Source organism: Vulpes lagopus, chromosome 4 (assembly GCF_018345385.1).
Source record: "Vulpes lagopus strain Blue_001 chromosome 4, ASM1834538v1, whole genome shotgun sequence".
Taxonomy (NCBI): domain Eukaryota; kingdom Metazoa; phylum Chordata; class Mammalia; order Carnivora; family Canidae; genus Vulpes; species Vulpes lagopus.
Genome location: NC_054827.1, coordinates 69033030 through 69053810, shown reverse-complemented (window position 1 = coordinate 69053810; position 20781 = coordinate 69033030).

Here is a 20781-nt window from a genome sequence, read left to right as displayed (position 1 = left end):
CCTGGGAGGAAATAAGGGGTTTGCAAACAAAATTGGAAGAAAATAGACTCAAGGATAAATACAGGCAGATATTGCCAATGAAGAAGCTCTTTTCCTTTAGCCTTTTGTTTTTAAATGGAATCTGAGCGATTACAGAGAAGCCACATATCCTAAGAGCCAGGAAGACATTACAGTAAATTTTGGAAACAATAAATGCATGAGAGATTATCAGCACCAAATTAGATTTCCATTTTATTAACTCTAATTATATGCTAGGGAAATTTATAAGTGACAACTGGCATTGCTTTCCAAATTTACATGCCTCCAAAAATACATGGGTGATACACACTTTATATTTGCCTGGAACTTTGCATGAATAAAATGCACCTCAAATATGGTTGAACTTTCCCTGCCTAACTTTGTGTTTTGTTTTATTACTTTAAACCAGTGCCATTTTTTGCCCTTGATTTGTGCAAAATCATGTATAAAAAAAGCAAATATTTGCATTAAAAATGAAGACTTTGGGATCCCTGGGTGGCACAGCGGTTTAGCTCCTGCCTTTGGCCCAGGGCGCGATCCTGGAGACCCGGGATCGAATCCCACCTCGGGCTCCCGGTGCATGGAGCCTGCTTCTCCCTCTGCCTGTGTCTCTCTCTCTCTCTGTGTGACTATCATAAATAAATAAAAATTAAAAAAAAAATGAAGATTTTTTTTCCCACAGAATATTTCCCAATAAAATAAAGGATGTAGGTGTCATTCTCCCGTTTTTATTATTTAATAACTAATACAAGGGTATATTAACAAACATTTGGAACCTTGAAAATATGCTAAACATTCATTGGGATCTATGTCACCCAAAGTAGTATGTGTAGCACAGAGTTTCCAAATTAAAAAAAAAATAAAATAAAATAAAAACAAACCTTTACCTGATTTAAAAATGTCAGGTTAACATTGCCACCTTCTGGTTCCATATTCAAATAAGAGCAACTGCTACAATGTCAAGCAGCATATTCATCGCAAGAAGCACCCAAGTCTGAAATTGAAAAATAATCTCTAATACCATAGCCAAGAAAGAAAAGGAAGAGGATCCATTTCGCCTGTGGGGGGTTCCAGGTGAGTTAAAGAGACTTCCATTAGTATTTAGTCACCGACCCATTATGAAGGCCTAACACTGAACAGTCCCCCTCCCACCATCATAAAGACAAACTTTATGGAACTCAAGAGAAGGCTTAAACCCATCTCTGCTGGGAAGCTAAACACTCAAGGTGCAGCTCAGGAGGAGTTTCCAGAGGTGGTTCACCACTGCTACTTCTGAACATCTGGTCTCAGTTCCTAGAAAAATCAACCAAATGTTGGTTAACCCCGAGGCCATGGCACAGATTCATCTCTGGATTATCATGCCATGTTGTTAGCTTCCATATACCCTCAAGAAATAATAAAAAAGGGAAATACGTATGCACATTTGAGTAAAACTTTCAAAATTCTAATCGATCTTGTAACAGTCCAATATTCTGGTCCTCAATTTCTGGAAACGTAGTCAGAAGTGTTCATTCTGTAATCCTTACATTTCCAGAAGAGGAAAACAGGAAAATGGGTTCTAGAGTCATTGTTAAGGACAATTTCTGAGGCTTAATGCTAGGAAGGATGAGGTATAATTACCAAAATAAATATGCCAGACTAGTTCTTTTCGTAAAATATGTGGAATCAATAGGAACATTCTGCTCTATCTATGTGCTACATAGATATTTATTGCTACTCTAGAGTTCTGGAACAGTGTAAGCTTTGCCACTGGAGAATTTGTTTCTACCCCAAGGGAGAAAAAGTGCTGCAAAATTGTATTCACGATTATATTCCTATAGCAACTACATCATTATGTGAAGGTGGCTCCAGTCCTAAAATATTTCCCACTTGTGGGCCTCCTGAAGGGTCATGAGAGCAGCACATCCTGCATATCATGAGCTAATTTATTTCCCAAGTCTAGGTCCCAAAATAGTTATTCAGGAAGTATTCAGAGTTCAGTAAAGTACCAGTCCTCTCTCGGTCGGTCTCTCTCTCATCACCTCTTTCAAGTGGCAGCCCTCGACCACACAACTCTCAGAAAACTGGGAGATTGAGAGAAACTATCCACCTTCAATTCTTTCTTGTGCCAAGAGGTAAGATTAATTACCATCAACAAGAAATACTGCGTCAAGTGACTTAAATTACTGGAAGATACGCTGTCAAAAGCTCATTCTTCACTTGCATTTTGTTGTGGAATTCAAATGATAAAAAGCCTTGTGTGTGCACTCAAGTCATATGTTACTAGCTGACTCTGCCTTACAATTCACACACACTTAACTGTAAAATTTGTATTGTCATTATAAAGTCTAAATAATGCATGGCCTTGGGCCATGAGGATATAAGTGGTTTCTGGAAGATAAAGTTTTTTTTTTTTTATTTTTTGACAATTGCTAGGGCAGGGAAGGAGTGCTAGATTCCACGTGTTCTGGGCAGCACTCCACATCATCAGGCTCCACAATGGGGGGCACACACACTTTCAATGATTTCCTTACTGGGCGCTTCACTAAATATTCGGCGTTCAAGTTCTTGGGACTTTTAAGCTGTACTTAGCATCTTTTGATCAGGCAAGCTTGGACAGAGCTCAGCCTGCAAATGTCAGGGTCAGGGGACATATAATAAAAGCAAATATTAAAATGAATATACAGCCCTGAAAAACAGACTTCCCTTTCCTAACACCTGATAGACTTAGCATCAGGGAATCCAACATTACAATGTGTTCATGTTGTAAAACTCAGGAACTTATCACTTTAGGTGTGGATGCCAGCCAGTGGTTCGGCCCCAAACTACTTCACGTGTAAATGCAAGGGTTTTGTTTGTTTGTTTGTGTTTGGTTTTGTTGTTGGTTTGTGCTTTTTTAGGAGTTTACTGATAGCGTTTATTCTGAAAGGCAGCAAGTTGAACCTGTACATAGAACGACAGATAACACTGAGAATTCAGGAACTCTAGAGACTTTACTGAATAAGCCATCATTTAGAATCTCTCAACAACTTCTATCTACACACAACTAAATCGAAAAGTATAAAAAAAGAGGAATGAATACAACAAAATCATCTCTGTTTCACAAGTGTGGAACCAGGGAAATGGTGATGATGTTGGGGAGGCAAGGACAGCATAATGTGCATCAGTCACTCTCTCTGAACAAAAGGTTTCTGAATTAAATAGAATATTACACTGTCTTGTTACTAAGAAAATGTGTAAGAAACACAAAAATTCAGAAACTGTTAAACCTCGTATTTGATTTCAGCCAGCAGAGAGACGTTGCAATACCTAATTGCAGTGTGATTTAAATTTCTATGTGGTAGCTTCAGTTTTCTTCATGTAATTTCATCTGCCATAAAGCAGTAAGAAATATTGACTAACTGCTGGGATGACCAATGAAATCCATGATCTTATCATTTTTTCTACCAAATAATTATGAAACTAGAACAATCTGCTGACTTTGGTATAACAACTATGATGTAGTTAGGATAGCTATTTATATACTGTTTAGCAAGTATTTCTTTAAAAAAATGTGTAAACAAACTAGTTTCCTAAGTATCATTTTATATAGTAACACCAAGAAAAAAAAGATATGCAATATGACCATGAGAATCTTGAATGCCCTAGAAAATACAAATATGAAATAAAATGGCAACAGCTCAACTTTATTCCTTACAGATATTGTCCACAAATAAATGTTATCAGCTACCTGGGACATTATGGAGAGCCTAAGGTGGTGTCCTGGGGAGAAATCAACTGTATCCTCTAAACGCTAAAGCTTTAGCATCACTTGGTAGCCAGATGGTTGCAGGATGCCTAAATGGGGACAGTGGGATCAAGTACATTATTGAGTGCATTCTGATTTTTGAATATTATAGTTTCTATCACCCATTTTCTCTAGTATTTTTTTGTTTGAATTTGCGCAAGCCCAAAGTTTGACCAGAGGTGGAACATTATGCATTTTATTTTATTTATTTATTTTTTTTTTACATTATGCATTTTAATGTTCAACCTCCAGATCCCAGTATTTTTCTAAGCAGTGCTTTACAGGAGACAAAAAGAAGTGATGCATAACTAGAAATCAGAACATCTGGGATCTATCATGAATTCCAGAGAGCCATCTAATGACCTTGGTCAAATCTCTCATCTGGGTTTCTCACTTAATCTCTAGTGATAGCTTGGGCACATTAATTTCTGAATTGGTCATTTTTGGTTCTGGATTCATTGATGGTTCTGGATTGCTCACATTTTCATTTGCTCATAATAAGAATTATATATCTGAGGGAAGAGGAAACCATCCCTTCATGTGGTTTTGGCAGGAGCAGTGGTGTCACCCTCCACCGCTAAGCATCTTCTCCACCTCGTAGTACACATAGGATGCAGTTCACATAGCATGCAGGTCTGGCCAGTCAGTACCTTCCACTCTGAACTGACACAATTATTTCAGGGATGGATACATGATCTAAATCAGCTCAGGGGATTAACTTAATAATTTTGCAGGCATTATTCAAAATAAAGCACATAATTTCTGTAGGATTGTTCGAAAATGGAATGTTAAAAATTTTCAAGCAGAGAGCTAACTTGGAAAAAAAGGAGACAAAAAGAAAAAGAGAGCTACAAAATGGAAAGAAATTGTGTTCTGAGGCTGTCATTTGAGGTCCTGAATCTAGTCTAACTATTGCTACCCACATCCATCACTATGAACTGTAGGGTTACATAAGCCCAAAATTCCAATAGAAAAATAGAATTTATTTTGGTATTTGATTCTTTACGGTTGTAGTAGCCCTAAATAACAGGATATCAAATAGAATTAAAAGCACAGGGATTATATTATTTATATAATCTGCATAAATCGGTTCCATTCCGATACTTAGTTCTTTGATGAAAATATACTACTGCTAACTGTTAACTAATAATTCACATATTTCACCAGAGTGCTTGTATAATAGATACAAAGTTCTGTCCACCTTCCACGTGCGTGCATGCTGAATTAACTTTATTTGTAGATGTTTATGTGTCTGATCTTGTAATAAATTACCTAATCTAAGTCATATCATTCCTTTAGTCAACAGCAATTCTCATATATTACCAGTTTTCCAAAATCACTAATAGAGTTTAGCACTTTTCTCTTAGTTTCTAGTGTACCTATTAAATTAACTTACATGCAAATTGTTCTCCTTATAATTAGTTGGTCTCATTTCTTGTTAGAGATCTTTCATGCAGTCTGGAAGTTAGCTCTGTGTGTCAATCTCCTCAAGTCCCAGTTTAAGACCTATACCTTCCAAATTTCAAGTTCATCATAGAGACAAAGGATTATGGACCATTCTTTTCTGTTGGTTTTGGATTGGCTAAATATAAACACATTTCTAAGATAAGGATGACACTTGAATGAATGGAAGGTAGGAGAAATAATATTGGACAGATAAAAGGTTATAGGCAGTAAGGAAGGTAGGTGTTTGGGAGTGTGTATTGGAAGTACAGAAACGATTCAAAGAGAAAAAATACAAGAATTAAAATTTGTTTTTAAAATTCAAAGAAGGCTTTGGCTTTGGCATCAAGGGCCAAATTAGAAGCTTCTGTCTAAACATATTTAAAATATCCTTATCTGGGGACGCTTGGGTGGCTCAGGGGTTAAGCATCTGCCTTCAGCTCAGGGCATGATCTCGGGGTCCCGGGATTGAGTACCATGTCGGGCTTCCTGCATGGAGCCTGCTTCTCCCTCTGCCTGTGTCTCTGCCTCTACCTCTCTGTGTCTCTCATGGATAAATAAATAAAATCTTTAAAAAATAAAATAAAAAATAAATATCCTCATCATCTTAGTTCCAGAGTTATCTCATTGACGAGGAGTAGAACACATTTCACTAGGGTAGCCCCCTATATTGAGGAGATGGAGCAAGGATCCCTAAGTCAGAGAAAGCCATGGGCTGTTCAACAACTGAAAGCATGGTCTGGTATTAAAAAAGGATGAAAAGTAATTTATCTGGCCCAAATTATTTTAGAGGAATCTGAAAAAGAATCACCAAAAGCTTAAGGTCATAAGAAAGCTAAAATTGAAAGGTATCAGAGATATGTAATGAGCTAAAACTATGTAGACATAAATCATCTTAATGGTAGAACAGAGATAATAATAAATCCAGAGAGAAGGCTTTCCTTCACTTCGTCTAAACCAGCTTGTTATTCTAAAGATCAGGAGGCCCAGTTACAGAAGCGACAGCAGCAGTGCAAGAAGCTCCACACCAGATTCTCTAAAAGCAAGACCCTGACCTGAGAGTGACATGTGTTAAAACAGACCCAAGAACCTCAATGTGTAATCTAAACGATGTGTCCTTTAAGAAGCTATCGGTAGTATGAATGAGTTTATCTTGCAACCAGAGGTGCTAAGCTTGGGTATATACCCAAGTGATAAAAGTAATAAGGCACCATAATTAATCAGCATAATTAATATATAATTAATATTATAATAATGTGTATAATTAATATATAATTATTAATATATGATCATTCTCATTTTTCAAGTTCATATGAACATATAGCACACCTGTTCAAACACTTGCCCCTCAACAAGCATAATTACAAGGGAAAATTAGCTGTGAATTCCGACTGTATTTTAACACTATGGTATAGGCATTATCAGTGAACAGTGTAAGAAATAACACAGAAATATATACTGTATTGGATATCAACATATTTTATGATAGTCTTTGATATGTCATTATTCGATGTTACTTATATGAGTCCCCATAGAGAAATTAGAGCAAAGGAAACTGTAATCTATCTAGAACAGCTTGTGTGTTCTTCCTTCCTGATGAGTTGGAAGTTCCCTTTAAGGGAGACTCTGCTGAGGGATGGTGAGCTATGATAATACAAGTCAGACTAATAACATTACCCTTTTATGGTTTGTATGTTTTGATGCTTCTCTTTTTTTGTAGCCTTGGTTTGCTAGATCTCTAGATATTTTAACACCTTCATATTAAGTATATAATTTATTATAAATAAACATAAATACATTTTAGTTAGAGATGAAATATAACAAATATATAATATTTAATGATACCAAATTACTACACTCAAATATACGTTGAATAGCACATTTTTCTGTGGATAACACAGAAATGCCTTTCAAATGAATTATTACTACACCCTATAGGTTTTCTTCTTTGCCTTTTACTGTATATTAAGAGTAGCATTTTGACACTGATTTTGGCTTATTTTTTGAATTGCATAAAAGGGGATATAGAGGAAATCTGTTATGTAATGACATAGTAATGAGTTAAATAATGTCACTGACATCCATCGTTGAAATATGATGGCTTACAATTATTTTTTCCATGTTTTAGTGTCTCATTTTGTCATCACAAAGATTTTATTTTATTCTATTTTTAAAAAATATTTTATTTATTTATTCATGAGAGACACAGAGAGGGAGAGAGGCAGAGACACAGGCAGAGGGAGAAGCAGGCTCCATGCAGGGAGCCCCACGTGGGTCTCGATCCAGGTTCTCCAGGATCAGACCCTGGGCTAAAGGCAGTGCTAAACTGCTGAACAACCCAGGTTGCCCAATCACAAATATTTTAAAGTAAGAACCAAGTAATATCCCGACCTTGGGTTTTGTTTTTTCCTATTTTATTAAATTAAGTGTGTAAATAAGCTCATTTACCCTACAAATATGTGTGCAGTTTTCACCATATATTAGCAATTTTGCTAGAGTAAGACAATTTTCTATATAATTCGGTGAATAGCTATATAATCATCTTTTTTTTTTTTTCAGTTTAACTAGCATAGGAAAAAGAAGTACACTAAGAGTGAGGGAGACAAAATCTCCACTCAATATTTATGGGACAACTTAAAAATGAGGGCTTATCCTTGTTTCCTATAAACTTTGCATCAACTTCGTGGGAAAAAAAATGAGAAATTCTCTGAAAAATTTAAAATTTTAGAAAATTAATATTATTAGGAAAAAAAGGTAAAGATAGATGTCAAGTTTTTTTTTCTATCTGCCATCAAAGAATTCTGCAATCTAATATTAGGTTCTATGTAAAATGCACATCTTTGTTGCAATAACAGTGTAATTTTAAGGTATTATTAGTTCTAGATTCTGAACTATTATAACTAAATTCATACTAATACTTTACACAATTGAACATTTTAATATCTAATGATTCTATCTTATTTAAAAGTTAGTATTTTTATGACCTTCATAAAAATGTTATCCAGAGTCATCTAAAAATAATTATCTCACATGTTTCTAAATATGGTGCAAAAGAAAAAAATACAGTGGTTTCATCTTGCATTATTTTTCAATTGAACATTTTTATATATTAAACTCCTACCATAAAAATGAAGCTCCTCTTTTTTTGTTTTTAAGATTTTATTTATTTATTCATGAGAGACACAGAGAAAAAGAGAGGCAGAGACACAGGCAGAGGGAGAAGCAGGCTCCATGCAGGGAGTATGATGCGAGATTCAATCAAGCCCTGGGCTGAAGGCACACACTAAACCCCTGAGCCACCCAGGGATCCCTCCTCATTTTTTAAAAAAATCACTCTTTATGTGAAAGACAATTATAAACATATCAGCTTAACTTGGAAACATTTTTTTTTATCATGTGATGCTAGTTTTCTGGTCTTTGTAAAATACCCAATAAATATATGCTGATATGTCATAGTCACTGCTACCATCAATAATAAGTCACCAGCTGTCATGAGCCTCCTAAACCCCAGGTTGAACTGATGAACTGGAATTTGTATAAAGCAAGAGTGAAGGTGGAAGCTGTGGCCATTTATCTACTTTTTGCATGTTTTGTTTTTCATTAAGTTTGCTGCTCATATTGAGATTAATTCCAATATACTGTGTTTGGTAATTAAAAGAGATTAGAGATCTCAAGGATGTTGAACACCTCTCTCTCTCTCACCCATACACACAGACAATATCATACAATCATGAAGAATCAAAATATCAATTCTTGGCTTTATTGAATTGTAAAATGGAAATGATCCTATAGGGGCTATAAACAAGCCACTCATTTTGTCAGAGACATGGGTTTAAGAGAGCTTATGCTGAGAAGCATTAAGAAAATTGTCATATAGCAAATTCTTGAGAATTCAGTAGCAGTGCTTTTAAAATTTCTATTGGGAGGCACCTACCATACTTTCAAATTAAGCTTGACTATTGTGCTTGGAAACATTGTCACACAGCACTGGTTTTGTAGATTAAAGTTTCCAAGTAGAAGACCGAAGCATATTGTTCTTATGTCTGCCCATTCTAAAATCAAGCAGAGTTGGGTCATTCACTATAATTTCTTTAAGTAATAAAGGCTTTACAATTAACCTTAACTTTAAAAATAAATCCCTAGGATCTATAACTGTGGTTTGTCTAGATCAATGTTTTTCATAATATTCAAACAGATGACTTGGCAAAAATGTTAATAAATCTCATAAAGCTTGGATAGGACATTTTCCATTGTCTTAAAGATTTTTGTCTGAGGCAGCAGGTCTTAGCATGAGGGGCAATGAATTTTCACATCTGGGCCACAGACTTCCTCAAGGTTTACTAAGAGGTATCAAAAATAGTCCAGCTACCACTATGCAGGCTAAATAAAAGTCTAGAGATTCATTGAGGGGAAAAAGAAATAATTCTTTACAGCAGTTAGTGGATATAGAATTGGGGCATACTCCCTCACCCATGTCAAGCCAAGCAAGCATCAGGTGAATCTGATGAGACTGTGATGGAGGTGAGTAGGATTGGCTTGGCTTCCAGAGGAGAGACCAGGATTGATTTTCTTTCTGGCTGGACATTTGCTGGTCTGTAAAAACATATCTGACCCTGTTGTGGCACATCACTAAGCACAATGGAAGAGTATTTGGCAAATGTGATTTTGTCCTCTAGAGTAGGACAGGAAGATTTGGACTTGACTCTCTTCTGAATTCTGAAATAGAGCAGTTGGAACTATTTCTTGAGGAACAGGACAAGGAAAGAGGAGAGTGATGAATGTGAACTTGGCTCCTAGGATTTGCTAGGGCAACAATACCTGAATTCCAGTGGCCTTTGCTCTTTGCTATATATGTTTATCTTTTTTTTTTTTTTTATATGTTTATCTTATATGGATTTCACCTAGGATATCTGCTTTCCAGGTCCAGGTATTCTACTGAAAAGGCTGGAGGTAAAGCATTGGAAGGCAGGAGTTAGGGAGACCGTATAAGAAGTTATTTCAATAGAGTATTATGGACGGCAGGTAATAGTTCAGGGCAGCAGTCCCCAGAAGAAGGGTCTCAAAGGTACACAGAAGAGCTTTATGCAGGAGGTAGCCAGAATCTGTTCATGTACCATACAGGGCCAGATTACATCAGCACCAAGCAAAGAGGAATTTGATTTTTCTATCTAATTCACTCTTACTCTGCCCCCTGGCCCAGATCCCATAGAAGCCAGAAATAGCAGAAGGAGTAGAGAATTGAGTATAATAAGGAGAGAAAAATAAAAAGAAAAACAGACCGTACTCCTTTTCCTATTGTTAGTTTGAGAATCCTAGGGATGGCCTGAGTCACAAAGGGTATTAAATTTGAATTGGAGGATATGTTAAAGTTTTGAATCAAATTTGTTAGGACTTTTAGGGGCACCTGGGTGGCTCAGTTGGTTAAGCGTCCAACTCTTGATTTTAGCTCACGTCATGATCTCGGGGTTGCGAGGTCAAGCTAGGTGTTGGGCTCTGTGGTCAGGAGGAAGTTGGCATGAGATCTCTCTCTTTCTCTCTCTCTCCCACTACCTCCTACTTGCTCGCTTGCTCTCTCTCAAATAAATAAATCTTTAAAAAAAATTGGGAAGGACTTTCAAATAACTGAAATGCTTGAAAATGAATAGAAAATTTAGGGAATATGTTTCAGATGTTGACAAAGAATAGGGAAGAAAAATTTAGGAAAATGAGTTTGAAGTCCATAGAGGAAGCAAAATGAAGCTACTTTCATATTGTGTCCAGTTAAAATAAAATATTCTGTTTTGCAATTACTAAGATTATAAAATGGTTTCAAACCATTGGCTGAGGTCAGGTGTTCCCATTCCCATGCACAGACCAACGTCAGTCACTGCTAACACTTTGCTTTTCCATCAGGAAACAATAAAAATATAGCAAGTATATGCAACTTAATTTATGCAACCTAAGTCACAATCCCTAATTGTAAGATCATGTACTTTATACTTAAAATATCCATTATGCTAAAAAAAATTGGAAGAAAGAGTGGCAGTGTTTTTATTATTTATTCTTTCTTGGAAAAAATTAAAGATCGTCCACTCCCAAACTATTTTTAATCAAACATATACTCCATTGTTCTAGGACATATTATTTAATCTGAAATCACCTAGGTAATATTTTTTTTCTATTCTGACTTCACTGACTTAAAAATAATTTTTTAAAAAATTTGGTTTCATAAAAAAAAAAAAAAAATTTGGTTTCATGAAATTAAAAAAAAAAGTAGAAATGGATCTAATTTGTATGGTGAGACACATGAATTATTTAAGATCTCAGAGATGAACCTGAAATTTTAATGTTGTTCTGCATCAAACTGTTCTTCATTGAATCGGTCTCTTTTTTCCAACACATTGTCTAATATTTCCCCTTTACTTCTGAAGGAGCAAGTGAAGGAAACAATATATCATGACCAATTGGGAGTAGTCACTCCAGGAAAAATGTTTTGCATCAGAGAAAAATTCTTCCTGAAAATGCCCACATCTTTGTCCTATTGCCCATTTCATTTTGACATTATTTCCCAGATCCAAACACATTTTGATTCTTTGAATGTGCTTAGCTATTCAAGTCATGTAACTAATCATTTTAGACTGAGAAAACAAAATCATACAGAGTTGAATGAGTCATTTTCAAGAATAAGCTCCAAATAGCTTACTCTCCTCAGTTTGTTTCCACCAGCAATTTATTTCACAACAGAGTGATTTCTGCCAAAGCATCTTGTTGGGTTGTAGGCTGTGGGTTGTGCTATAGAAGGAGTGGGGGTGGGGGTGGGGGCGGGAAGGGCTCAAGCAATTTTGAATTGAGTTGACTTCTGCCAGTATTCCTTAATCAAATGCGGTCTCCTGTGTACATTATGTTCTGTGCCTTGTTTCACGTAGTTTTCTAAATTAGAATTCTCATTTTCCACCATCCCCACCATCTTTAACAGCCATGAGTAGATGCCACCCATTTTCAGTGGTCACCAAAACGCTTTTCCTGAATCAGTCTAGTGTTCGGCTGACTTCCTTCTTCCCTTTATCCTGCTGCATAATCTGTCATATAAAGACCTGCACCTAATCATTTGCTGTTGTGTTTTTTGGCATTATCTCCACCACAAGGAAATCTAAGATTTATATTTTACTTAATTTATAGGGGGCACTTTAGGGCTGTTGAGTCAGTAAATACCCACCTGGAGGTCCACCCCGCCGCATGCATACTGGTGTGACAACCCATAAAAAGTATGTAAAGGGGGCTTGGCGAATAAGAAGCATGCAATAAATACTGCTTTTTGCTGCTGCGACTACTGCTGTGGCTGCCGTTGCTAGCTTCCATAGAATTAAGATTAACAGCATTGACCATTTGCTAAGACCTTTAATACATAATTGTTACTTCTATGAAAACTCCTAAAATTCTTTGATTCACTCAATCTCTGTACCCCTACCAAAACTACTGATATTTTCACATATCCATATTTTTGAAAGCAGGGCCTCATTTTCATTAATCTAGCCCTGATAGAATGGAGCTCTGTGGACTTTCTTTATTTCACCTCTTAAAAAATTGTATAAAATTGTATCAGATATTTTATGTAGATATGTCTCTTAGACTTTGATGTCTGGTTTTTCATAATATGAATTCCTTAAAAACAAGTATTAAAAGGCCATGTTGAGTGTGCTTGCTTAATTTAATAACTTTCAAAGTATTTTTAAATAAGAGGAGTAATGTACAATCTTAAAAAGAAAATGGTAGTCAGTATATTTCTTAAATTCTAATATTTGCATAGCCTACTCAGTCTTAGGATGGGTCACATATGTCTACCCTGTGCTTTTCCAAAAAAAACTGAATTATCTTCTCAACAGAAAGATGAGCTCTTAAGCAATTATCATTAGTAGTTTCTTAAAATAGGGGAATTTTTCAATAAAAACATTTTAATGTTTGTAAATTATGAACAATAAGAAAGTGCTTAAGTAATTCATGTCAAGCTGGGCATTAGATATCTGGTCTCAAGAGCAAAGAGTCCTTTTAAGGATTGGTGGTCCTAGAGATGGAGAACACAAAACCAAAGAAGAAAATCAGGTCTCATTTTCTCTGCAAGATAACCTCTACCTGGTGATCAGAGTAGCTCTTTTATCTAGCTTCCTTGTATGTCTTTCTTCTTTTCTAATTTATTTGAACACCTTTTCAAACAGATTTTCACATCCTATCAGAGATAATGCAGCTATCTCTTCTGAAGCTCAACCTAATGCTCTGAAATAAGAATAAAGGAAAACAACACTATACAGATATCTCTTTCTCTTTTAATGTATGTGGTTTAAGAGAACAGAAAGCTTACAGTATGGGAGATCTTTTTCCATCTATTTCCATGCATCATTTGCCACATGAGCTCTTTTAGATGGTTTTCAGGGTGAGTGCGTAAGGCACTGGCCCTACGCCCCAGGGAACAGCCAAGCACCTGCTGTTAGGGGCAGATGCTCCTAAGGGTAGTAAAAATAAAGCCGAAGTCCAAAGTGGCTAGTCCTGTCTTGTTTTGGAGAAAGTGCACTTATTATTTGTTTTATTTTTAGAAAAAGAGCAGACCCACTGAGTACATAAAAAGCAATCTTGTCTGTATTATGATGGCATATGAAGTGCTATGTTTTTATATAAAGTGACCAGTTGATTTTATTGGACTATCTGTAAAACTTTTTTCTCAGTGCTTATTTTGTGTTTCTGCATGATTTTAAATATTTACAGATGACTTTTCAGTTTAACATGCACATATTTCTATTGTCAGACCTTGGATTTTGAGTTCTTAAAGAAGGGCACATACAATGGTAATAGCAGCATAATATTACCTTTCCTAATAAATCTGTTCACATATTATTAGCTTCACAATTGCATCCCTTAATCTGCAGACCTAGGGAAGCATTACGTTAAAGACTCATAGTATTTTAATGTCTCAAAGGAAAGCCCTGCATTGGTGTTTACAAGAGATACATGGGGAGAGTAAGAAAGAGAGCAGAAAACACATTAAAGAAGCCCTTCTCCTAACTTTACTTATGCATGTGTTCTCAAATAGTGAAGTAAATAATAATGAGAAATATGTACGGTAGAAACTCTCATAAGGAATAAACAGTTCCCAGTCTTCTTGAGGGAACAGTAACTACCAGAGGAAAAGCTCCATCCAGAAAATCTGAAAGATGGTTTACCTTGTTCTCTAACCTGGTTGGGGCTAAAAATACTGAAATAAATATTGAAGTTGTTAATTAAACCACAGACACCCAAATTTCTGTGAAACATATGTATAATTTAACATTTAGACTATTCTCAAATTACATAAGGTATAGAATTCAATTTACCTAACAACAAAACAGCCTTCACGCACATCTGACCTTACAGATAACTAAATCCTTCCACTCAGTCAGCCACACCTACAGCATGTATCACTGTTTACTTATAAATAAACTAACTCAAATATGTTTTCCAAATCCTCTACTTCACACAGATAGTAATGCCAGGTTCAAAATACAAACAAATAGTACTTACATTTGAAGAGCACAGCTGTTATTATAGATGAATATTTTTGCCAAAAAACATGAAATTCAATCTGAACAGAAGCCCAAAATCATAAACATTACTTGAATAATACAAAGTGTATATAATCAAATTTTAGTATACTGAGGTTTTATTGTTATTTCTTCTCTGCTTTTGTGTTTTGAAACCAGAGCTCTTACATGAATATTCATTAAGTACTTTTCTCTGGAATCTTTTATCTGCCCTCTCCAAATCAACATCAATATTAATAAAAAACATGTTTTAAATTAATTTATTAGTCAGGTTCAAAGTGTGACTTATTATTAAAATATTTGTTGTGAAAAAGCCAGGTCTTTTTTAGGGTTATAACAAATTCTGACCTGCAGACTTTAGTGCTGTTCTAGCAGTATTAATTTGTTTACCAAATTTATTTAAAGATTAATTAATTAATTAATTAATTTATTTATTTATTCATTAGAGACACACAGAGAGAGATAGAGAGAAGCAGAGACACAGCCAGAGGGAGAAGCAGGCTCTCCACAGGGAGCCAGATGTGGGACTCAATCCTGTATTTTGGATCACGCCCTGAGCTAAAGGCAGCCGCTTAACCGCTGAGCCACCCAGGTGCCCCTGTTTACCATATGTTTATAAAGCACCTACTGTGTGGCAGGTAAAATGATCATGGACTTATGAAATAAAAATAAATACTTGTCCTCAAGAAAATTAAGACTAGTATATCCTCAAGAAAATTCAGCATGTAGAGATAGTTGTAATATAGTAATGTTACCTGTACAGCTGTATGTTTGCAAATATGGTTCAAAGAAGGTACAGGTTGTCTGTGGAGGAGATCCCTCAACTGAACTTCAATAAGTAATCAATAAATCACCAAACAGATTATGTGTTCTACGAAGAGGGATCAACAAACTAGATATGGAACATCTCAACGTATGAGGGGACTACCGCAGATTTGATATATCAAAATGTAAGTGAGGTTAGTAAATGCAGACAACATGGTTTGGAAAAGCCAAACCAAGAAAAGGCCAGATTCTGGAAGAAATAAGGAAAAAAAACGATATTGTAGAGAGTAGTGATATAATTAGATAATCAGACATTTAAAAACGATATTTCAGACTAAGTAATTTCATTAGAGTGATGATAGCAAGGAGACCAGTTAGAAAGTCATTATGATAGTTTGTGTGAAAGATGTTAAAGGCTTCATGTCAGAAAGTTCTTATATCAAAGGAGGCAACAGAGTCAAAAGACACCTGTGTAGTCTACACTTGACCTTATTTATAAACCTAGGCCTTTACTTATATAGAGTGAAATTTTAGGACATACTAATTTATAATATGTCCTAAACATTTTAGATGGGTAGCCAAAAATAAGACAGGAATAAAAAATAAAAATAAAACAAACATATCTAAAAAGAAGGTGCTATAGCTGATGTGAAAGAGGTTACTGCTGTCTCCTCTAGGATTTTTATGGCTTCGAGTCTCACATTTAGGTCTTTCATGCATTTTGAATTTTTTTTTGTGTGTGTATGATATAAGAAAGTGGTCCCATTTCATTCTTTTGCATGTTGCTGTACACTTTTTCCATCACCACTTGTTGAAAAGACTTTTTCCCCCCCATTGGATACTCTTTCTTGTTTTGTCAAAGATTAACTGACCATATAGTTGTGGGTTTATAGCAATATTATCCAATAGCTAAATGATGAAAATAGCCCAGGTGTCCATTGACATGGATAAGAAGATGGATAAATGGATAAAAATAAAATATTCCTTATATATATTAATATATATCTTTCATTCTATAATATATATTATATATACTTATATAATAGAATAGTACTCAGCCATAAAAAAGAATGAAATCTTGCCATTTGCAACAACATGGATGGAGCTAGAGAGTATTATGCTAAGTGAAATAAGACAGAGAAAGACAAATACCACATGATTTCACCCATATGTGGAGTTTAAGAAATAAAACAAATGAGCAAAGAGAAGAGAGAGAGAGAGAGAGGTAAACCAAGAAAGAGACTCTTTTTTTTTTTTTTTTTTTTTTTAAATTTTTATTTATTTATGATAGTCACAGAGAGAGAGAGAGAGGCAGAGACACAGGCGGAGGGAGAAGCAGGCTCCATGCACCGGGAGCCTGATATGGGATTTGATCCCGGGTCTCCAGGATCGCGCCCTGGGCCAAAGGCAGGCGCCAAACCGCTGCGCCACCCAGGGATCCCCAAGAAAGAGACTCTTAACTAGAGAACAATCAATCTGATGGCTACAAGCAGGGAGGTTAGTGGGGTAGATGGGTTAGATAAGTGATGGCACTTGTTATGAGCACTGTGTGGTATGGAAGTTGAATCACTATATTGTACACCTGAAACTAGTATTACACTATATATTAACTAACTGGAATGAAAAAAAAGAAAATTCTGAAAAAGATAAAACATTTTTGATAATTCAAAGTGTGAACATGGCAATTAAAACAAAATTATTTATCATCCTATGAAGTTGGTGAACGCCTATAGTACAAACTACAATTATAAGAATAGTGTATACATGTCACATGGGTGGCTTAGTTGGTTAAGCATCCGAGTCTTGATTTTGGCTCAGGTCATAATCTCAGAGTATGAGATTGAGCCTGGTATCAAACTCCACATTCACTGAGAGTCTGCTTCCCTCTCTCACTTTCTCTCCCCGCCTCTCCCTCTTCCCCTCCCTCTGCTTGTGCTCTTGTGCAAGCTCTTTCTCTTAAATAAATAAAATCCTTAAAAAAAAAAAAAAAGGAAGAGTAATATGTGTATTAGTCTTGACCCTATCACAATTACCTGATAAGGGTCAGTCACTTACCTTTTTAGTGTTTCCATTATTCTGCTCATATAAGAAACAAATTACTATGAAATGAGCAAAACAAAATAATGAAATAATTATATAAAAACATTACCATCATTCTGTGTATCATTTTATTTCCAAAAATATCTACATATATTAAACAGGTATTCCTACATAGTAAGTTTCTTAATAACAATAGACTTATGAATAAAAATTCCTTGTGTAGTAAGATGGCCTCAAGTTAACCATTTTCATCAATTTTTTTGGTAGGGAAGAGAAGAACATTGTGCAGACATAAAGAGCTATTAATTTTTAAAAGTCACTTAAAGTAACAATTTTCATTTCTTCAAGGGTCTCTTTCTTTCCATCATATAAAAATCATGTAAATAAACTACAGTAGTAATGGAAACTGCCAATCACACTTAAAGTAATTAAACCATTTGGTAACAGAAACTTAAAATGTTCAGGTCAAGATAAATAAAAGTATCCAAACCTTGTCATGCAAGAATTTAAAGTTTATAAAGATTATTCAGTAGGAAATGTTTAAGTGGATGTTTTATGAACTGTGAGTATTAATATAAGCATGTAGATTTAATAAGCATATCACTTTGTGATACTCTTTGTGAAAATGTTTTGATAAAGAGCAACAACAGTACTGTAAATACCTAGTCTGTGTATTATGTGAGAAATGCATATTGGGTATCAAATTGAGTATCATTTTACATTTGAAAGAATGTCACCCTCGAAATGTTGCTCATTTGCTAGTTCTTATGTCTGAACTGCTTAAAGGTCTTATATCTAGCCATTTTGAAATGTTTACCATTACATTAAAACTACTGCATTTGTTACTTTCATATAATCTAAAGATTATTCAACTACTTCTGCTACCACCACCACCACACCATGTTTCTCTTAACAATCATTTGATATTTTGAGGCAGGCAAGTGAGACTTATTAAAAGGACTATAACTACCTCTGAATTATCTTTGAAATGCCACCATATAAGTTTAAATTATAAGCTTTTTGAATAAAAATGGTGTGTAAGTGAACAATTCAAAAGTCAAATTTTTATTTGTATTAGCATAATATAATGTATTGTTTGACAATCAAATGAATTTTAGTTTTTAAAAACCTACATTGGCATGAGGAAAACTATAAAACTCTGATGAATGATATCAAATAAGAACTAAATAAATGAGGAGATATTCCATATTCATGGATAAGGAGATTCAATATTGTCAAGATATCAGTTCTTCCCAACTTGATTGGGAAAATCTCAATCAAAATTACAAGTTATTTTATGGATATTCACATGAACATGTGTCTATTCTATCTGGTTGTTCCTCTATGTCCTTTATCATATCCTTTATTATTTAATAAATCAACAAGCATAAGTAGAGTTTTCCCTGAGTTCTGTGAGCCATTCTAACAAATTACTTAACCCAATAAAGTGGACAATAGAGTCTCAATTTATACCTGGTCTATCAGAAATACAGGTGAGGACCTAGAGTTTGCAACTGGCATCTGAAGTAGGGATTAGGGGACAGTCTCATGGGATTGAGCCCTCGATTTGTGGGATCTTATGCTCCTCCAGGCAGATAGTGTCAGAACTTAATTGAATTGTAGGACACACAACTGATATTGTAGAGAATTGCTTTGTGGGAGGAAAAAAAGCCACACATTTGGTTACCAGAAATGTCAGAAGTGAAGCATTCTATGTAAGAAGTAAAGGAAAAACACAGAGAAGAAGTTTTTCCTACATAATGGGTCAAAGACCTTAACAGATACCTCATTAAAGAAAATAGACAAGAGTAAAATGAGTATATGAAAAGATGCACCACAGATTGTCATCAAGGAAATGCAAATTACACAAACAATGAGATACAAACTTATTAAAATAGCCAGAATCCAGAATATTAATGATACTGATTGCTGATGAAGACATGAAGCACCAGGAAATTCCATATTGTTGGTGGAAATGCAAACTTTGGAAAACAGTTTGGTGGTTTCTTTCCTTTATTTTTTTTTAAGATTTTTTTTATTTATTCATGAGAGACACAGAGAAAGAGAGAGAGGGGGGCAGAGACACAGGCAGAGGGAGAAGCAGGCTCCACGCAGGGAGCCTGATGTGGGACTTGATCGCCGGTGTCCAGGATCAGGCCCTGGGCGGAGGGCAGTGCTAAACTGCTGAGCCACCCAGGCTGCCCAGTTTGGTGGTTTCTTATAAAAGAAACCTACTCAAACCTATGGTCTAACAATCACACTCCTTGACATTTATTAAAAGGAGTTTAAAATTAATGTCCATTTAAAAATCTGTACATGGATGTTTATGGTAGTTTTACTCAAACTGCCAAAATGTGGAAGCCACCTAGATGTCCTTCAGTAGATGAACTGGTAGATAAACTGTGGTCCAACCTCAACAATGGAATATTATCCAGCAATCAAAAAAAAATGAGCCATCAAACCAGAGTGACATGGAGGAAATGAATACAAATTACTGAGTGAAAGAAACCAATCTGAGAAAGCCACAGACTATAGGATTCCGCCTGCATGACATTCTGGAAAGGCGAACTTATGGAAACAAAAAGCTCAGTGATTGCCAGGGATGGAGAGTCAATGGGAGATGAACAGGCATCGCACAGAAGATTTTAGGGCAGTGGAAATACTCTGAAGGCTATCACACAGGTCTGTATGCATTTGTCCAAAACCATTGAATGTACAACACCAAAAGTGAACCCTTAAGTAAACTATGGATTTCAGGTGATTATGACATGTCAGCGTAAGTAAACAATGAACCACTGTGGTGATGATGTCGACAATGAGGAAGACTATTCACGTGTGGGAGCAGGAACTATATGAGAAATTTCTGTACCCTTCCCTCAACTTTATTATAAACCTTGAACTGGTTTTGAAAAGTAAAAACCTTTTTATTTATTTATTTTTATTTAAGATTTATTTATTTGTTTATTATTTAAAAGAGAGAGTATGTGCATGGGGTGAGGGTCAGGGAGAGGGGGGAGAGAAACTTTAGCAGACCCCACACTCAGCATGGAGCCTGATGCAGGTCTCCATCTCACAACCTCAAGATTGCAGTCTCTGAGCCAAAACCAAGAGCTGGATGGTTAACTGACTGTGCCACCCAGGCACCCCGAAGTCTTTTTTTTTAAAAAGAGATACATCAGGCATTTTTTTAGTAGGATATGA